The following is a 14405-nucleotide window of genomic DNA, read 5'->3' as shown; positions in this document are numbered from 1 at the left end:
GGGTGGCTTCAGTTCAGTTCAGTTCAGTCGCTCAGTCGTGTCCGACTCTCTGCGACCCATGGACTGCAGCATGCCAGGCCTCCCTGTCCATCACCAGCTCCTGGTGTTTACTCATGGAGGCTTAGAGACAGTAAACAAAATGAGTGGAAAGGAGGAGAACATGTTTAGTTCTATGATAAGTTTGCCCTATCCCCAAATTCACCAATTTGCCAATTCTACTTTTATCTGAGTATAAACAATCTGGTTAAGAATTGGGGTGTGGGTTAAGTGTGAGTCACTAGGCAAAGGTGAACATGAAGGTGCCCGTCTGCACACCAGGAAGGGGGCCCTGGCCAGAGTTCTGACCAGGGTTAGGGTTAGGGTCTGTGCGCAGACCTCCAGCCTCCTGGACCGTGTCCTTGATTAAACTACCTATTCTATGATACTTTGTTATCGCAGTCCAACCTAACTGAAACAACCTCTGAGGTTTGGGGATAGTTGCCTCCAAATTACTATAAAGCCCAGTGAAAAACTCATGGACTCACCTACTTTCTGATGTCTGTGATAGCCACAATTCTAAGTATTCTTATTTCTTGGTTCAGGGGCCACAGAAGAGAAGAGAGACAGGCATCATGAGACCAGAGCCCCTGACTGATACCATGACCCTACTTGAAAAGACCTAACCCTGTGTTTTTCAGGTATAGTTGATTTACAGTACTGTGTCAGGCGCTTCTGTGTTACACACACACACATGTTTAACACCGCGTGTTTAGTGGGTGACTAGTGATAACGTCCTCTGCAGCCCAGGGAATGCTGCCAGCGCCCTGTGGGGACCTGACGGGGAGGAAGTCCGACACGGTGGAGACGTGTGATGTGAACGGCTGATCCATTCTGCTGTACAGTGGAAACTAACAACATTGGGAAGCAATTATACTCCAATAAAAATTAATTTTAAAACATTTCTGCTGATTAGTTCTGTATATATGTATATTCTACCCCATATTTCCTACTTTGGTTTATTACAGGATATTGAATATAGTTCCCTGGGCTATACAGCAGGGCCTTGCTGTGCATCCGTTCTGTATATAATAGCTCGCATCTGCTAATTCCAAACTCCCAACCCATCCCCTGCCCGCTTGGCAACCACAGATCTGTTCTATATGTCTGTCAACACATTTTTAACATCCCGTTACATTGGACAAGGAGATATACTCAGGATTTTAGGGAAACAAAAACTGAAGGAAATGACTATGCCACTAAATTTTTGGCCTTATGCCTTGATCTTTTTTTTTTTAATGCCTTAATCATTACACATTTAAGTTCCTTCATTTGTAAAATATAGATAATAACAGTATCTATCCCATGGAATCTTCATGAGGACTGTTATTTACACAGTAAGACATGTAGAACAATACCTAGTACTTAATTTTATGTATTAACAGTTATTAAAAATAATCATTATATCCTCTTTGGATAATGTGACGTATCAACAGTTAAAATATCAAATAAATCAACTCAGAAATTTAGAAAGCAGTAGAAATAAGGATATTGTCAAATATTTAAGAATAAATTCTAGGCATTGTGAGGCTTGAAACTTACACAAGCCTCAGAAAGAGGCGCCCTTCATAAGAAAATAAATACAAGCTTACAAATATAAAATTAGGAATGAAGGATGCTTACATTAGCAGTGCTCAGAAAGTTAAAACATAGATATGTGCCTCAGTAGGTGAGTTGTTCAAAAACAATAGTGGGACATTCATACAATAGAATACCAAAAAGTCATTTATAATAATGAGATATGCACTAACATGGGAAGGGCTGCATACTAAGTGAGAAAAGCAAAATTCATTTTGGCAGATATGCTAGGTGGTCTAGCCAACATTCAATGTTTCAATTTTCCTTACTAAGGGATCTTGGTATTCCTTAGTTGGGAGGCAATGTGCAATTTTTCTTTAAGGAAAGTTAGACAAATACCACAGATGGGCCAAGCAAAATAACAGGTAGACGTTTGGGTGGAAAACTGATGTAAACACCTTTCTTTCTGAAAAGGGCAAAGAAAGTTGATTCACTTGAGTTGTGCCTGTTTCCACATGTTTTGTCTTTCTGTGATCATGCTGAGGTCAGTGAACAGGACAAGTGGGGTCAAGTAAACTAGACGGACGGGAGGACACCTCACAGCTCATTCCTAAGGATTCAGAAAGGGCGCATTCATACTAAGGGAAGGACACCTCACAGCTCATTATCATGGGTTCAGGAGGGGCAAGTTCATGCTAGCAGAGTTCTGTGTCACAGACTGGAAGTAAGACCTTTCTACTCCTATTGTACGAAAATTTTCTTCCATCTGTGACCTAAGGAATATTTTGTCATCTATTCTTCTTACTCTCTCTTCTCTCCTTATGAAAACTGTAGAAAGAAAGTGAAGTCGCTCAGTCGTGTCTGACTGTTAGCGACCCCATGGACTGGAGCCTACCAGGTTCCTCCATCCAAGGGATTTTCCAGGCAAGAATACTAGAGTGGGTTGCCATTTCCTTCTCCAGGAGATCTTACCAACCGAGGGATTGAACCTGGGTCTCCCACATTGTAGGCAGACGCTTAACTGTCTGTGCCACCAGGGAAGTCTGTGGAAACTGTAAGCAAATTTCAAAAAAATTTTTTTTCAAGATGAGTGCTTTAATTTTTCCAGTTAGCATCATTTGTATCAGTAACTACAATATTTTTAGATCTCACATTAACTAGTCAGTAAAGATTTATTTTTTTGAGGGTATGAGTAGGAACAGGAAGACAGGAAATACAGAATGTCAGACTTCACACTTGGATCAAAAAGTCAAATTGTTTTCTTCTTTGCAGCAAAACTATACTACAGAATTGGGTGTTTTAGCTGTAATGCCATGACTCATCATGGATTGGATTGGGAGTTTGTGAAAAAGAAAATCTTGCTACAGTCAGAGTGCTTATGCACTGATAATTCTTTTCTGTATCATCAGATGCAAACACGTTTCCTCTTGTAATGTCACTGAAGCCAGGAAGACATGTTCTCCCAGCTGCGCAGAGCAGCCTGCTGAGCTTCTGGAAGTGCTTTCGTTGGAGGCTGTGCTGTGTGGTCTCCTGAGCATCACAAAAAGAAATACCTCTGCCAAGGTTCCCACACTGACCAGCACACCAGATTCAATGGACACGTTCATCAGTAGTGACGGACCATCACAGTGGACAACTAGACAGACACTTTCAGTATCCAGTCCTTTGGCAGATGCTGTAGTAGCTGCAAGAACTGGGCACTTTCCACAAAGAAAATCCCCAAGAGTTTGCTCTCTGTTCCAGATGACAGTGAATATGCATGGTTGCTGCTTTTTCCTGGCGAAGAAGTTACATTAAAATCTGCTTTCTTCTCAGTCTCAACAAAAGCCATAGTTGTTATTTTTTTTTTTTTTTATCACCTATGCTTTACAAAATTTCTACAGGTTTTTCTCATTTTGAGTACTAGCCAGCTGGGAGAATGGTCTTCTGCTCTACTTGCTTATCTAACAGGCACAAACAAATAGTTTAACTTCTAAAACCCCTCAGCTAAGCTTTGAATTTCCTCTGGGAAAACTGCACTAAACATAAGGGTTTGATGTTCATTCGATTGCTGAGCAGGAAATTAGCTTTTTTATTTCTGGTCCAGAATTCATATCCAGCATGCAGTCAGCTTCATCTAAAATTAAATATTTAAGTTCTCTGAGACCAATGATTTTTTTTTTTATCTATGATATCTGTTAGTCTTCTAGAAGTAACACATAATAATCATAGCCTTGTAATGTCTGAGAAAGACAGGGGCCACCATTCATGATTCAGGCACTCTGTTAGGCAACTGACAGACTTCTTTGCTTTTATTACACATAAATAGAGATAGGGATTACTTTTTCACTTTACATACAATGAAACATAGGCCTGGAGAGGTTCAATAACTTATCTTCTAAGTAGCAGAAGCAGGAACCATTTGGGACTTTATGGATAATGCTAATATGAGAAGTAGAAATGCTGACAGGAATCTTTATAAAATTGGTCTGCATTTTGAAGCATTCAAGAGAGGCTGCCCCAACCTTCCTATGAAGTGAGAAGAGAAACACTGTGCTTCCCTGTTTCTATAGTTAGGATGGCTTTAGTTAAGGTGAAGGGCAGGCAAAGTGAGTCTCGGGGCCTTCTCCATCTCTGCACTTGATGGCCCCTGCTTAGCACCATCCATGTGGTCACCCAGGACCTGAGTCTGGGCCAGCTTCCCTTAGTCTTTGCTGTTAGTCATGGAGGGAAGGTAATCGCAGAAGAGCATTGTCATGAGGAAGTTTAGTTCATAGAATTTGGAAACAAACAGACTGGGTTCAAAAAACAGGTCCTCCACTTATTAGTTCTGTCACTTTGGATAATGCAAGTACTCATTCCAAAAATTTGGAATATGGAAAGTTTGTCACACTGTTGTATAAGCATTAGAGATGATGTAGATGAGTGATGAGGCCCACAGTAGGTGCCATTAAGATATAGCTGCTACTCACAGTTGATAGCAGAATTTTGGGTAGATAGGAAACCAAGGAAAGAAGAGAAGGGAAAAGCAAGGGAGAAAGGGAAAGGAACACCAAATGGAAGGCAGAGATCCAGAGAACAGCAAAGACAGGCAAGAAGGTCTTCCTCTAAGAACAGTGAAAAGAAATAGAGGAAAACAACAGAGACCTCTTCAAGAAAAATGGAAATATCAAAGGAACATTTTGTCTAAAGATGGCACAATAAAGGGCAGAAATTGTAAAGACCTAACAGAAGCAAAAGAGATTAAGAAGAGATGGAAAGAATACACAGAAGAACTGGATGAAAAAGATCTTAATGACCTGGATAACTAAGATGGTGTAGTCTCTCCCTCAGAGCCAGATATCCTGGAGTGTGAAGTCAAGTGGGTCTTAGGAAGCGCTGCTGCCAGTAAAGCTAGTGCAGGTGATGGAATTCCAGCAAAGCTATTTAAAATCCTAAAATATGATGCTACCGAAGTGCTGCACTCAATTTTTCAGCAAATTTGGAAAACTCAGCAGTAGCCATAGGACTGGAAAAGGTCAATCCTCAACCCAGTTCCCAAGAAAGGTGGTACTAAAGAATGTTCAAACCACCAGACAATTGCACTCATCTCCCATGCTAGTGAGGTTATGCTCAAAATTCTCCAAGCTAGGTTTCAGCATTATGTGAACCAAGAACTTCCAGATGTTCAAGCTGGGTTTATAAAAGGCAGAGGAACCAGAGATCAAATTGCCAACATTTGTTGGATCATAAAGAAAGGAAGGGAATTCCAGCAAAACACCTACCTCTGTTTAATTGACTATGCTAAAGCTTTTGACTGTGTGGATCACAACAAACTGTGGGAAACTCTTAAAGAGATGGGAATACTAGCCCATCTTACCTGTATCCTGAGAAAGCTGTATACAGGTCCCAAAATAACAGTTAGAACTCTGTATGGAACAACTGACTGGTTCAGGATTGAGAAAGAAGTATGACAAGCCTGTTAATTATCATACCGTTTATTTAATTTATAGGCAGACCATATCATGCAAAATGCTAGGCTGGGTGAGTTACAAGCTGGAATCAAGATTGCTGGGAGAAATATTAACAACCTCAGATAGGTGGATGATACCACTGTAATAGCAGAAAGAGAAGAGGAACTAAAGAGCCTCTTGATGAGGGTGAAGGAGGAGAGTGAAAAAGTCAGCTTAAAACTCAATATTTAAAAAAATACAATCATGGGATCCTGTCCCATCAGTTCATGGCAAATAGAAGGGGAAAATGTGGAAGCAGTGACAGATTTCCTCTTCTTGGGCTCTAAAATCACTGCAGGTGGTGACTGCAGCCATGGAGTTAAAAGATGATTGCTTCTTGGCAGGAAAGCTATGACAAACCTAGACAGTGTGTTAAAAATCCAAGAAATCACTTTGCAGACAAAGGTCCATATAGTCAAAGCTATGGTCTTTCCAGTAGTCATGTACAAATATGAGAGCTGGCCCATAAAGAAGGGAGAGTGCTGAAGAACTGATGCTTTCAAACTGTGGTGCTGGAGAAGACTCTTGAGAGTTCCTTGGAAAGCAAGATCAAACCAGTCAATCTTAAAGGACATCAATCCTAAATACTCTTTGGAAGGACTGATGCTGAAGCTGAAGCTCCAATACTTTGGCCACCTGACTTGGAAAGCTGACTCATTGGAAAAGACCCTGATGCTGGGAAAGACTGAAGGCAGAAGGAGAAGGGGATGACAGAGGATGAGATGGTTGGATGGCATCACTGATGCAATGGACATGAACTTGGGCAAACTCCGGGAGCTGGTGAGGGACAGGGAAGCCTGGTGTGCTGCAGTCCATGGGGTTTCAAAGAGTTAGACATGACTTGGTGACTGAACAACAACAAAATGAAGCCAATACTTTTCCAACAAAAAAATAAAAGGAAAAAATTTAGGGATTTATTATGTTACTAGAGTCAAAAGCATATCCTTAGATAATTTATAGTCATCCCAGTTTAAAATGAAAAATATGTACATTTGGAACTATATCTCAGCTTGGGCTTACATTGCCTACTTTGTATTATCACCTTCATTTGCTCTTCTTTGGAGATTTTCTATCATGAAAATGAGACTGGATCAGCCTCCCTTTGGCAGATGTCCCTTTCCCCCCCCCCCCCCCCCATTTATTTTTATTAGTTGAAGGCTAATTACTTTATAATACTGTAGTGGTTTTTGTCATACATTGACATGAATCAGCCATGGATTTACATGTATTCCCCATCCCGATCCCCGCTCCCACCTCCCTCTCCACCCGATTCCTCTGGGTCTTCCCAGTGCACCAGGCCCGAGCACTTGTCTCATGCATCCAGCTCAGGGTCCCTTTTATTGGCACTGAGATTCTACTGAGAATGGGACACTGTCCAATGTCTTTCCTTCTCCCTCAACTTGGAAACAGAGGGGAAAAAAAACTCCCATGAAAATGTCGGGAGACAGTTCCCCATGGATCTCTTGGGTTTCTGCAAAATTCACAGGCAGAACTAACTGCCCTTTCGTTCTCATTTGTCTTCTCCCAGACTGTATAAAGGGAAAGGCTTGGAAGACAGTGTTGGCGTCTCCACACGGAGCAAAGCATGGGCTTGCTTATTGTCCAGTGTAATAAAGATATCGCTTCCCTCGGGGACTAAAGTTGACGGGTTTGCTCTGAGGCCATCAATAGATTCAAATTCTCTATACTTGGGATTCCACTGTCTGCTCTGTACCCGTTTGGGCTCTCTGCTCCACACAACGGGACAGAGGAGCAAGAGAACCAATCTGAATGTAAATCTTGTGCTGCTTGCTGTGCTGTGATTAATGAAGCCCGTTGTCTCTAATCCACGATTCTCTTGTCTTCTGCCATCATGAAGCTGACAGACCAACTTGTGAGCTTGAGAGGAGATAAAAATTCACTTTCTTCACAGTTCTTGACACAGAGCTTGTGAAAACTTTGAAATGTACTGTTGCCAGCTCAGAGGACTCAGGAATTTCTTCTGATTACTAAGTACGGGTGGCTTAGGGAAACTCACAGGAGAGGTAACACCTGAACTACATCTTGAAAGATGAGAAGTTGGCCAAGTGGGATGAATACCAGGAAGAAGAAATGAGACACAGGTATGCACATGTTTGTGAGAAGCTGGAATGTTCGAGTTCAGATTCAAGGGAGTGGGCATGGCAGGAAGTAACCTAAAAAGCAGTCTGGGACTACTCTTGAGTAAAGAAAGAAGAAAGCCTGATCTCTGGATTTTCTGCCCTACTAAATAGTCTCATGTGAACAGTCTCACTTTACTAGTACAGGAGCTTTTTTAGGTGTTACTAGCCTATTGGAGAAGGAAATGGCAACCCACTTCAGTGTTCTTGCCTGGAGAATCCCAGGGATGGGGGACCCTGGTGGGCTACCGTCTATGGGGTCACACAGGGTCGGACATGACTGAAACGACTTAGCAGCAGCAGCAGCAGCAGCCTATTTGAAGAAATTCAGTCTCAGAAACTTTAACTTCTCTAAGAATAATCAGTTAATAAATACTAGAACGATGATATAAAACCAATGCTCTTTCTTTCAGCCACTCTGAGGAGCTTTTGATTCTTATTCTGTAGGTAGCATTAGGAACCATCTGTTTTTCGCTGCTGTTGTTTGTTCATTTTCCTTTTTCTTTCAGGTCGGGGTGTCCTAATTAAGAACACCCCTAATAGTTGGACAATTTAGAAGCAGCATGAGGTTTTTGAATAGGGGTAATCTGGCAAGAGTGAGTAGTTACAAGATAATTTTAAGGATGCACTTGAGCATTTTTTGATGATCCAGCGGATGTTGGCAATTTGATCTCTGGTTCCTTTGCCTTTTCTAAAACCAGCTTGAACATTCTGGAAGACATGGGAATACCAGACCACCTGACCTGCCTCTTGAGAAACCTATATGCAGGGCAGGAAGCAACAGTTGGAACTGGACATGGAACAACAGACTGATTTCAAATAGGAAAAGGAGTAAGTTAAGGCTATATATTGTCACCCTGCTTATTTAATTTATATGCAGAGTACATCATGAGAAATACTGGGCTGGAAGAAGCACAAGCTGGAATCAAGATTTCAGGGAGAAATATAAAAAACCTCAGATATGCAGATGATACCACCCTTATGGCAGAAAGTGAAGAGAAAAAAAGCCTCTTGGTGAAAGTGAAAGAGGAGAGTGAAAAAGTTGGCTTAAAACTCAACATTCAGAAAACTAAGATCATGGCATCTGGTCCCATCACCTCATGGGAAATAGGTGGGGAGACAGTGGAAACAGTGTCAGACTTTACTTTTGGGGGCTCCAAAATCACTGCGGATGGTGATTGCAACGATGAAATTAAAAGACACTTACTCCTTGGAAGGAAAGTTGTGACCAACCTAGACAGCATATTAAAAAACAGAGACATCACTTTGGCAACAAAGGTCCATCTAGTCAAGGCTATGGTTTTTCCAGTGGTCATGAATGGATGTGAGAGTTGGACTATAAAGAAAGCTGAGCACTGAAGAAGTGATACTTTTGAACTGTGGTGTTGGAGAAGACTCTTGAGAGTCCCTTGGACTGCAAAGAGATCCAACCAGTCCATCCTAATGGAGATCAGTCCTGGGTGTTCATTGGAAGGACTGATGCTGAGGCTGAAACTCCAATACTTTAACCACCTCATGCGAAGAGCTTACTTATTGGAAAAGACCCTGATGCTGGGAGGGATTGGGGGCAGGAGGAGAAGGGGACGACAGAGGATGAGATGGCTGGATGGCATCACCGACTCGATGGACATGGGTTTGAGTAAACTCCAGGAGTTGGTGATGGACAGGGAGGCCTGGCGTGCTGCGATTCATGGGGTCGCAAAGAGTCAGACACGACTGAGCGACTGAACTGAACTGAACATTTTTAAGGGGCCTGGAACTGGGTATGTGGAGAAGAGACTAATTAATGGACTTTGGAAGTGTAGTATATAATGAAGATGAAATGATTTTAAAAAGGCACAGAGTTTATAGCTGGAATGACTATAATTTCAGTTAACTGAAATAGATGATTCTAGTTAAGGAATCTTGAGGGACAACATTATTAAGTTCATGAAACAAGTGAGATGACAAACAGTACATTTCTTTTTTAATTTTTTAATTAATCAATTTATTTTAATTGGAGGTGAATTGCTTTACAATATTGTGGTGCTTTTGCCATACACTGACACGAATCAGCCACGGGTGCACATGTGTCCCCCATCCTAACCCCTTCCCACCTCCCTCCCCACCCCATCCCTCTGGGTCATCACAGGGCACCAGCTTTGCATGCCCTCCTTCATGCACTGAACTTGGACTGATCATCTATTTCACATATGGTCATATACATGTTTCAGTGCTATTCTCTCAAGTCATCCCACTCTCGCCTTCTCACACAGACTTCAAAAGTTTGTTCTTTATCTCTGTGTCTCTTTTCCTGTCTTGCATATAGGGTCATTGTTACCATCTTTCTAAGTTCCATATATATGCGTTAGTATACTGTATTGGTGTTTATCTTTCTGACTTACTTCACTTTGTATAATGGGCTCCAGTTTCATCCATCTCATTAGAACTGATTCAAATGTATTCCTTTTAATGGCTGAGTAATATTCCATGGTGTATATGTACCACAGCTTCCTTATCCATTCGTCTGCCGATGGGCATCTAGGTTCCTTCCATGTCCTGGCTATTATAAGCAATGCTGCGATGAACACTGGGGTACACGTGTCTCTTTCAGTTCTGGTTTCCTCAGTGTGTATGCCCAGCAGTGGGATTGCTGGATCATATGGCAGTTCTATTTCCAGTTTTTTAAGAAATCTCCACACTGTTTTCCATAGCGGCTGTGCTAGTTTTCATTCCCACCAACAGGGTAAGAGCGTTCCCTTTTCTCCACACCCTCTCCAGCATTTATTGCTTGTAGACTTTTGAATGGCAGCCATTCTGACTGGCATGAGATGGTACCTCATTTTGGTTTTGATTTGCATTTCTCTGATAATGAGTGATGTTGAGCATCTTTACATGTGTTTGTTAGCCATCTGTGTGTCTTCTTTGGAGAAATGTCAAACAGTATAAGTTTTGGAATAAGAAACGTTCAGTTTTTCATTGAGTAGGCAAATTATTGTTTTCTTTGGTAACTACAGTCTAATAATTAAAATTATAAAATCTTGCAGAGACAGCCTTTAACAAAGGTGTTTACCTCCCAGCAAGAAACAAAAACACACGTGAAATGTTACTGAGTTGGTGGCCTGGACCTGTGCTGGGGACCTAACCAGGGCTTGAGACCCCTTGTTCCAGCCTTGGAGGTTCTTCTTCTGCTCACACAGCCAGTAACGAAATGAATGCTGAGACTGAAACAGCACAAGTTTTATTCAATGTTGAAAGAATGCTGAAGCAGAAACTTAGTTTGCAAATTAACTTCTCAATTCAGTTGGGATAGAGGCACCACATGAGTATGAGGGTCACAATAAAGGAGAGGGAACTGGAAAGAGTGGAGGAGCATTCGTGACCTATCTGAGAACAAAACTGTGGTTTGGACCACACTTTCTTTCTTTTTTTTTTTTTTTTTAATTAAAATAGAGTTTATCAGCTTTTCTTTTAATATAAACATGAGGAAGAAAAACCACATAAGTTGTAGCATTCTTTTCAAAATAAAACTGCAATCAATACTTGAATCTCCAAGCTCCATAAACAATATTTTTTGAGGTGGTAGATTGTAATATTTTATATCCATTATTTATCATTTATGTCTTTGTCCTTTAAAAATGATGGAACCTGTGGCACTCAATATAATGTGAAGCCTTGCTATAAAGAGAGAAAGTATTTCTGGCCCAGAAATGCTTTGTTTACAGGCAAAATTCCTAGGATTACATTTGAGAAGGAAGGAGAAAGATTTTACATAGTTGAGAACACTTTTTTTTTTTTTAATGTTTCAAGTTTAGGTGACATCATTACCGATTTCCTAAAAGTCTGATTACTGGACCTCCCTGTCTTTTAATGGGCTTCCTGGTGGCTAAGTGGTACCCTGTGTTTTAAAAAGCCTGAGGTAAGGGTTCCTAAGATTTATCTTTCCTCAAATAACAACTTGAAGTGACACACCTATAGCCAGGTTAACACGCAGAACAGAAAAGCTGTTTCATGTCACTTACTTTCCTGTCACTACTACTAGGGTCCAATTCCTTTCAATTTATTACAGGAGAACTAATGCTATTCATAATTCCTTTACCAAATCTAGAAAAAAGAAACTTCAGTGCTCAAGCAGATAAACAGCCCAGCCTGGCAAAGGACTATTTTAAAAAGAGGAGGCCAGATGTATAAAGATACAAGATATCCTCCTGAAGTCTTTGTGCAATTTGAAGCTCTGATACTTGTAGAAATATAAATGCTACAAACTTACAAAACACCACCCGAGAGTTCACTTGAATTTCCTCCAAACTCACCCAGCTTTGCAAATCCTAAACATCAAGCTCCCAATCCTAATCCTTTGTTTCAGCCTATTGTTTGCCATCTTCAAGAGGGACTGAAACAAAAAATCCGAATTAAAAGCTTAACATCTAAGATTTACAAAACTAAACGAGTTTAGAAGAAACCCAAGCAAACCCTCAAGCGATATCTTGCGTCTGTAGCATTCATACTTCTGCGGCAGTGTCCTGGAGTGTCCAAGCACACTGTATTAAAGCTTAAAATTGCACCAAGACTTTTGGGACACCCTCTTTCACTATCTGCTTATTCCTGGACTAACAGGTTGGCTGGAATTATGAAAATATCCTTTAATACAAGTACTTAACAAAGAGGACAATCATCAGAAAATGAGAAGCACCATTAGAGTTAACAAGAAACGCAGCTCGGACCCAACAGAAGCAGGTAACAACATACTTTCTCTGCTTGTGATCCCAAACATGCTAATCTGCTAATAAGTAGTGCTTGCAAAAAATCTGAATGACAAGTGTTATTCAGCAGCTTTTTGGTTTAAACTGATTGCCAAAAATGACTAGCAGCTTCAATGAAATAGTAGGGAGGAAGAATCCTTCAAAACCTAACAATGCTACAACAGTCTGTCCCTAAGTGGCTTTATGGGTTGTCAGGAGTCCCGTGTTTGAATGGCAATACTGCAGTGATTCTAAAGGAATATGCAGCAATATGGGCGAGAAAAATAGGAAAAAGTAAAAGTTATATAGTTAGTGTCTTTAAAGTCTAAAAATTTAAACTATTAAAAAAAACCTCACATAGTTCACAGTTATCGGCCTACATAGTAAGCAAATAATCTGTGGGTGGGTTGGGAGCTTTTAGCTTTGGAGTGGTTTTTGTAACTCTGTTTACATTAAAAAGGACAGAAGAGTGTGTTGCCTTGACAAGGTCCAGTTTTTTCCTATGACCATAATCTTTGCTGTCCGTAAGTCTCTTGAATTCAGTGTCTTTCTTCTAGGTGAAAATACTAACGTTGCTGGTTTCTGAGCAGGAGAGGTGGTATTTCTCCAGTCCTCGTTACAAGGGGTTCATGATGTTACAGCCCCTCACCTCTCTGTTCATGAGAGGATGGCATTGGAGCGCTGAATACCAATGAAATTATCAGCGCTGAAAGACCTTCTCACAGCAACTCTGCACAAGTCTTTGTATTTGTCTTCACACAGTCTGGAGATGGCCTCTAGGTTCTGTGCTCTTTCTTTGCTAAGAGGAGCAAATAGAAAACTCAGGTTGTTGTCATGTGCTAAGGAGCGAAGGTCAAAGTAGTATTTGGCATAAACACTGGCGGGAACATTAATATTAAACTGAAGGAGCTCCAGAAAGTGCCTTTCCATCTCATTCATGTCCTCAGCTGTAATGTCCATGAGGATCTGGCAGTAGTCCACATTCCAAACAGCCTGATCGTCCCAAACCTTGGAGGCAAGAAGAATGGCTCCCAAAACAATTCTTTTCCAGTTAGTGGGGCAAATGTCGATCTCAGCATAAGTTAAAAGCCTCTCTAAGTAAACCAAAGTCACTATTGCACATTCAGCAGTCAGCTGGGCGGCACTGAAAAGAGTACGAACAAATCTGTAAATGAATTTGGATCATGCTTAAAGGACTCCTCCGGAACCTTTTCTCGTGTGAGTGGATGTGATCTCTCATCAAAAATGTCCAAGGACCTATTGGCATCTCTGTTCTTTATGTGGTAATATATTGCTAAGGTCACACATTTTATTGTGGTTCTAAGATTAGGCTGGCTGACTGTGCTGTCATCTAGAAATATGGTTGAGCATGAGCTATACTTTTTAGTAAGCTGCCCTGGAGATACATGGTTTAAATGGTTGCTCTTCCTCTTTTCTCGCACGTCCGTTTGAGATTTGCTCAGGAAAGTTGTACTTGCCCTTGGGTGGTCAGAAGGGTTTGATTCCAAAGCTGTCTTCGGGCATCTCCCAGTCGCTGATGTGCTGCAGGTGGTGGCCTTCACCCGCTCGGAAATCCAACTCGGTGGGTTCCACGGCAGCCGGCGCCGGTGCTACGGCCACCGCGTCTCCGGCCGCCGCCTCGTAGACCTCAGACTCGTGGTCTGGCTCCGCCGGCCCCGCGCGCCGGCCCAGCTTGGGGCTGGCACTGGGGGACACGCAACAGGTCAGCGTGTTCCCCATGGGGCGCCTCCGCTCCTCGCCGCCGTCGCCTCCGCTCGGCCCCCGACTCCGCCGGGCTCAGAAGCCGCCCCCTCCCCCAACAATGGCGCGGCGGGCACCGGCAGCCCCGGTCTGTGCCGCGCATGTAGACGCGGCCTCGCCTGCCTCTCACCTGTCCGCCCCGCCGCCGGGCCCGGGGCAGGGCTCCGGCCCCGGCCGCACCCCCGCTGTCTCGCCGCCGCCGCCTGCCCGGAGTCAACTAGTCTGTCTGGACCACACTTTCATGGAGCTGATGCAGCACT

The 14405-nt window shown here is 42.2% G+C and overlaps 2 pseudogenes; both read right to left on the bottom strand.

The window, feature by feature from the left end:
* Nucleotides 1-2853: 2853 nt before the first annotated feature.
* Nucleotides 2854-3753, bottom strand: LOC133062927 (probable ATP-dependent RNA helicase DDX4; annotated as a pseudogene).
* Nucleotides 3754-12082: 8329 nt separating this feature from the next.
* On the bottom strand, nucleotides 12083-14182 carry LOC133062731 (cyclin-Y-like protein 1; annotated as a pseudogene).
* Between the last annotated feature and the right edge of the window lie 223 nt (nucleotides 14183-14405).

This window comes from Dama dama, chromosome 9, assembly GCF_033118175.1.
Source record: "Dama dama isolate Ldn47 chromosome 9, ASM3311817v1, whole genome shotgun sequence".
Taxonomy (NCBI): Eukaryota; Metazoa; Chordata; class Mammalia; order Artiodactyla; family Cervidae; genus Dama; species Dama dama.
This window is presented reverse-complemented; position numbering and strand designations above follow the sequence as displayed.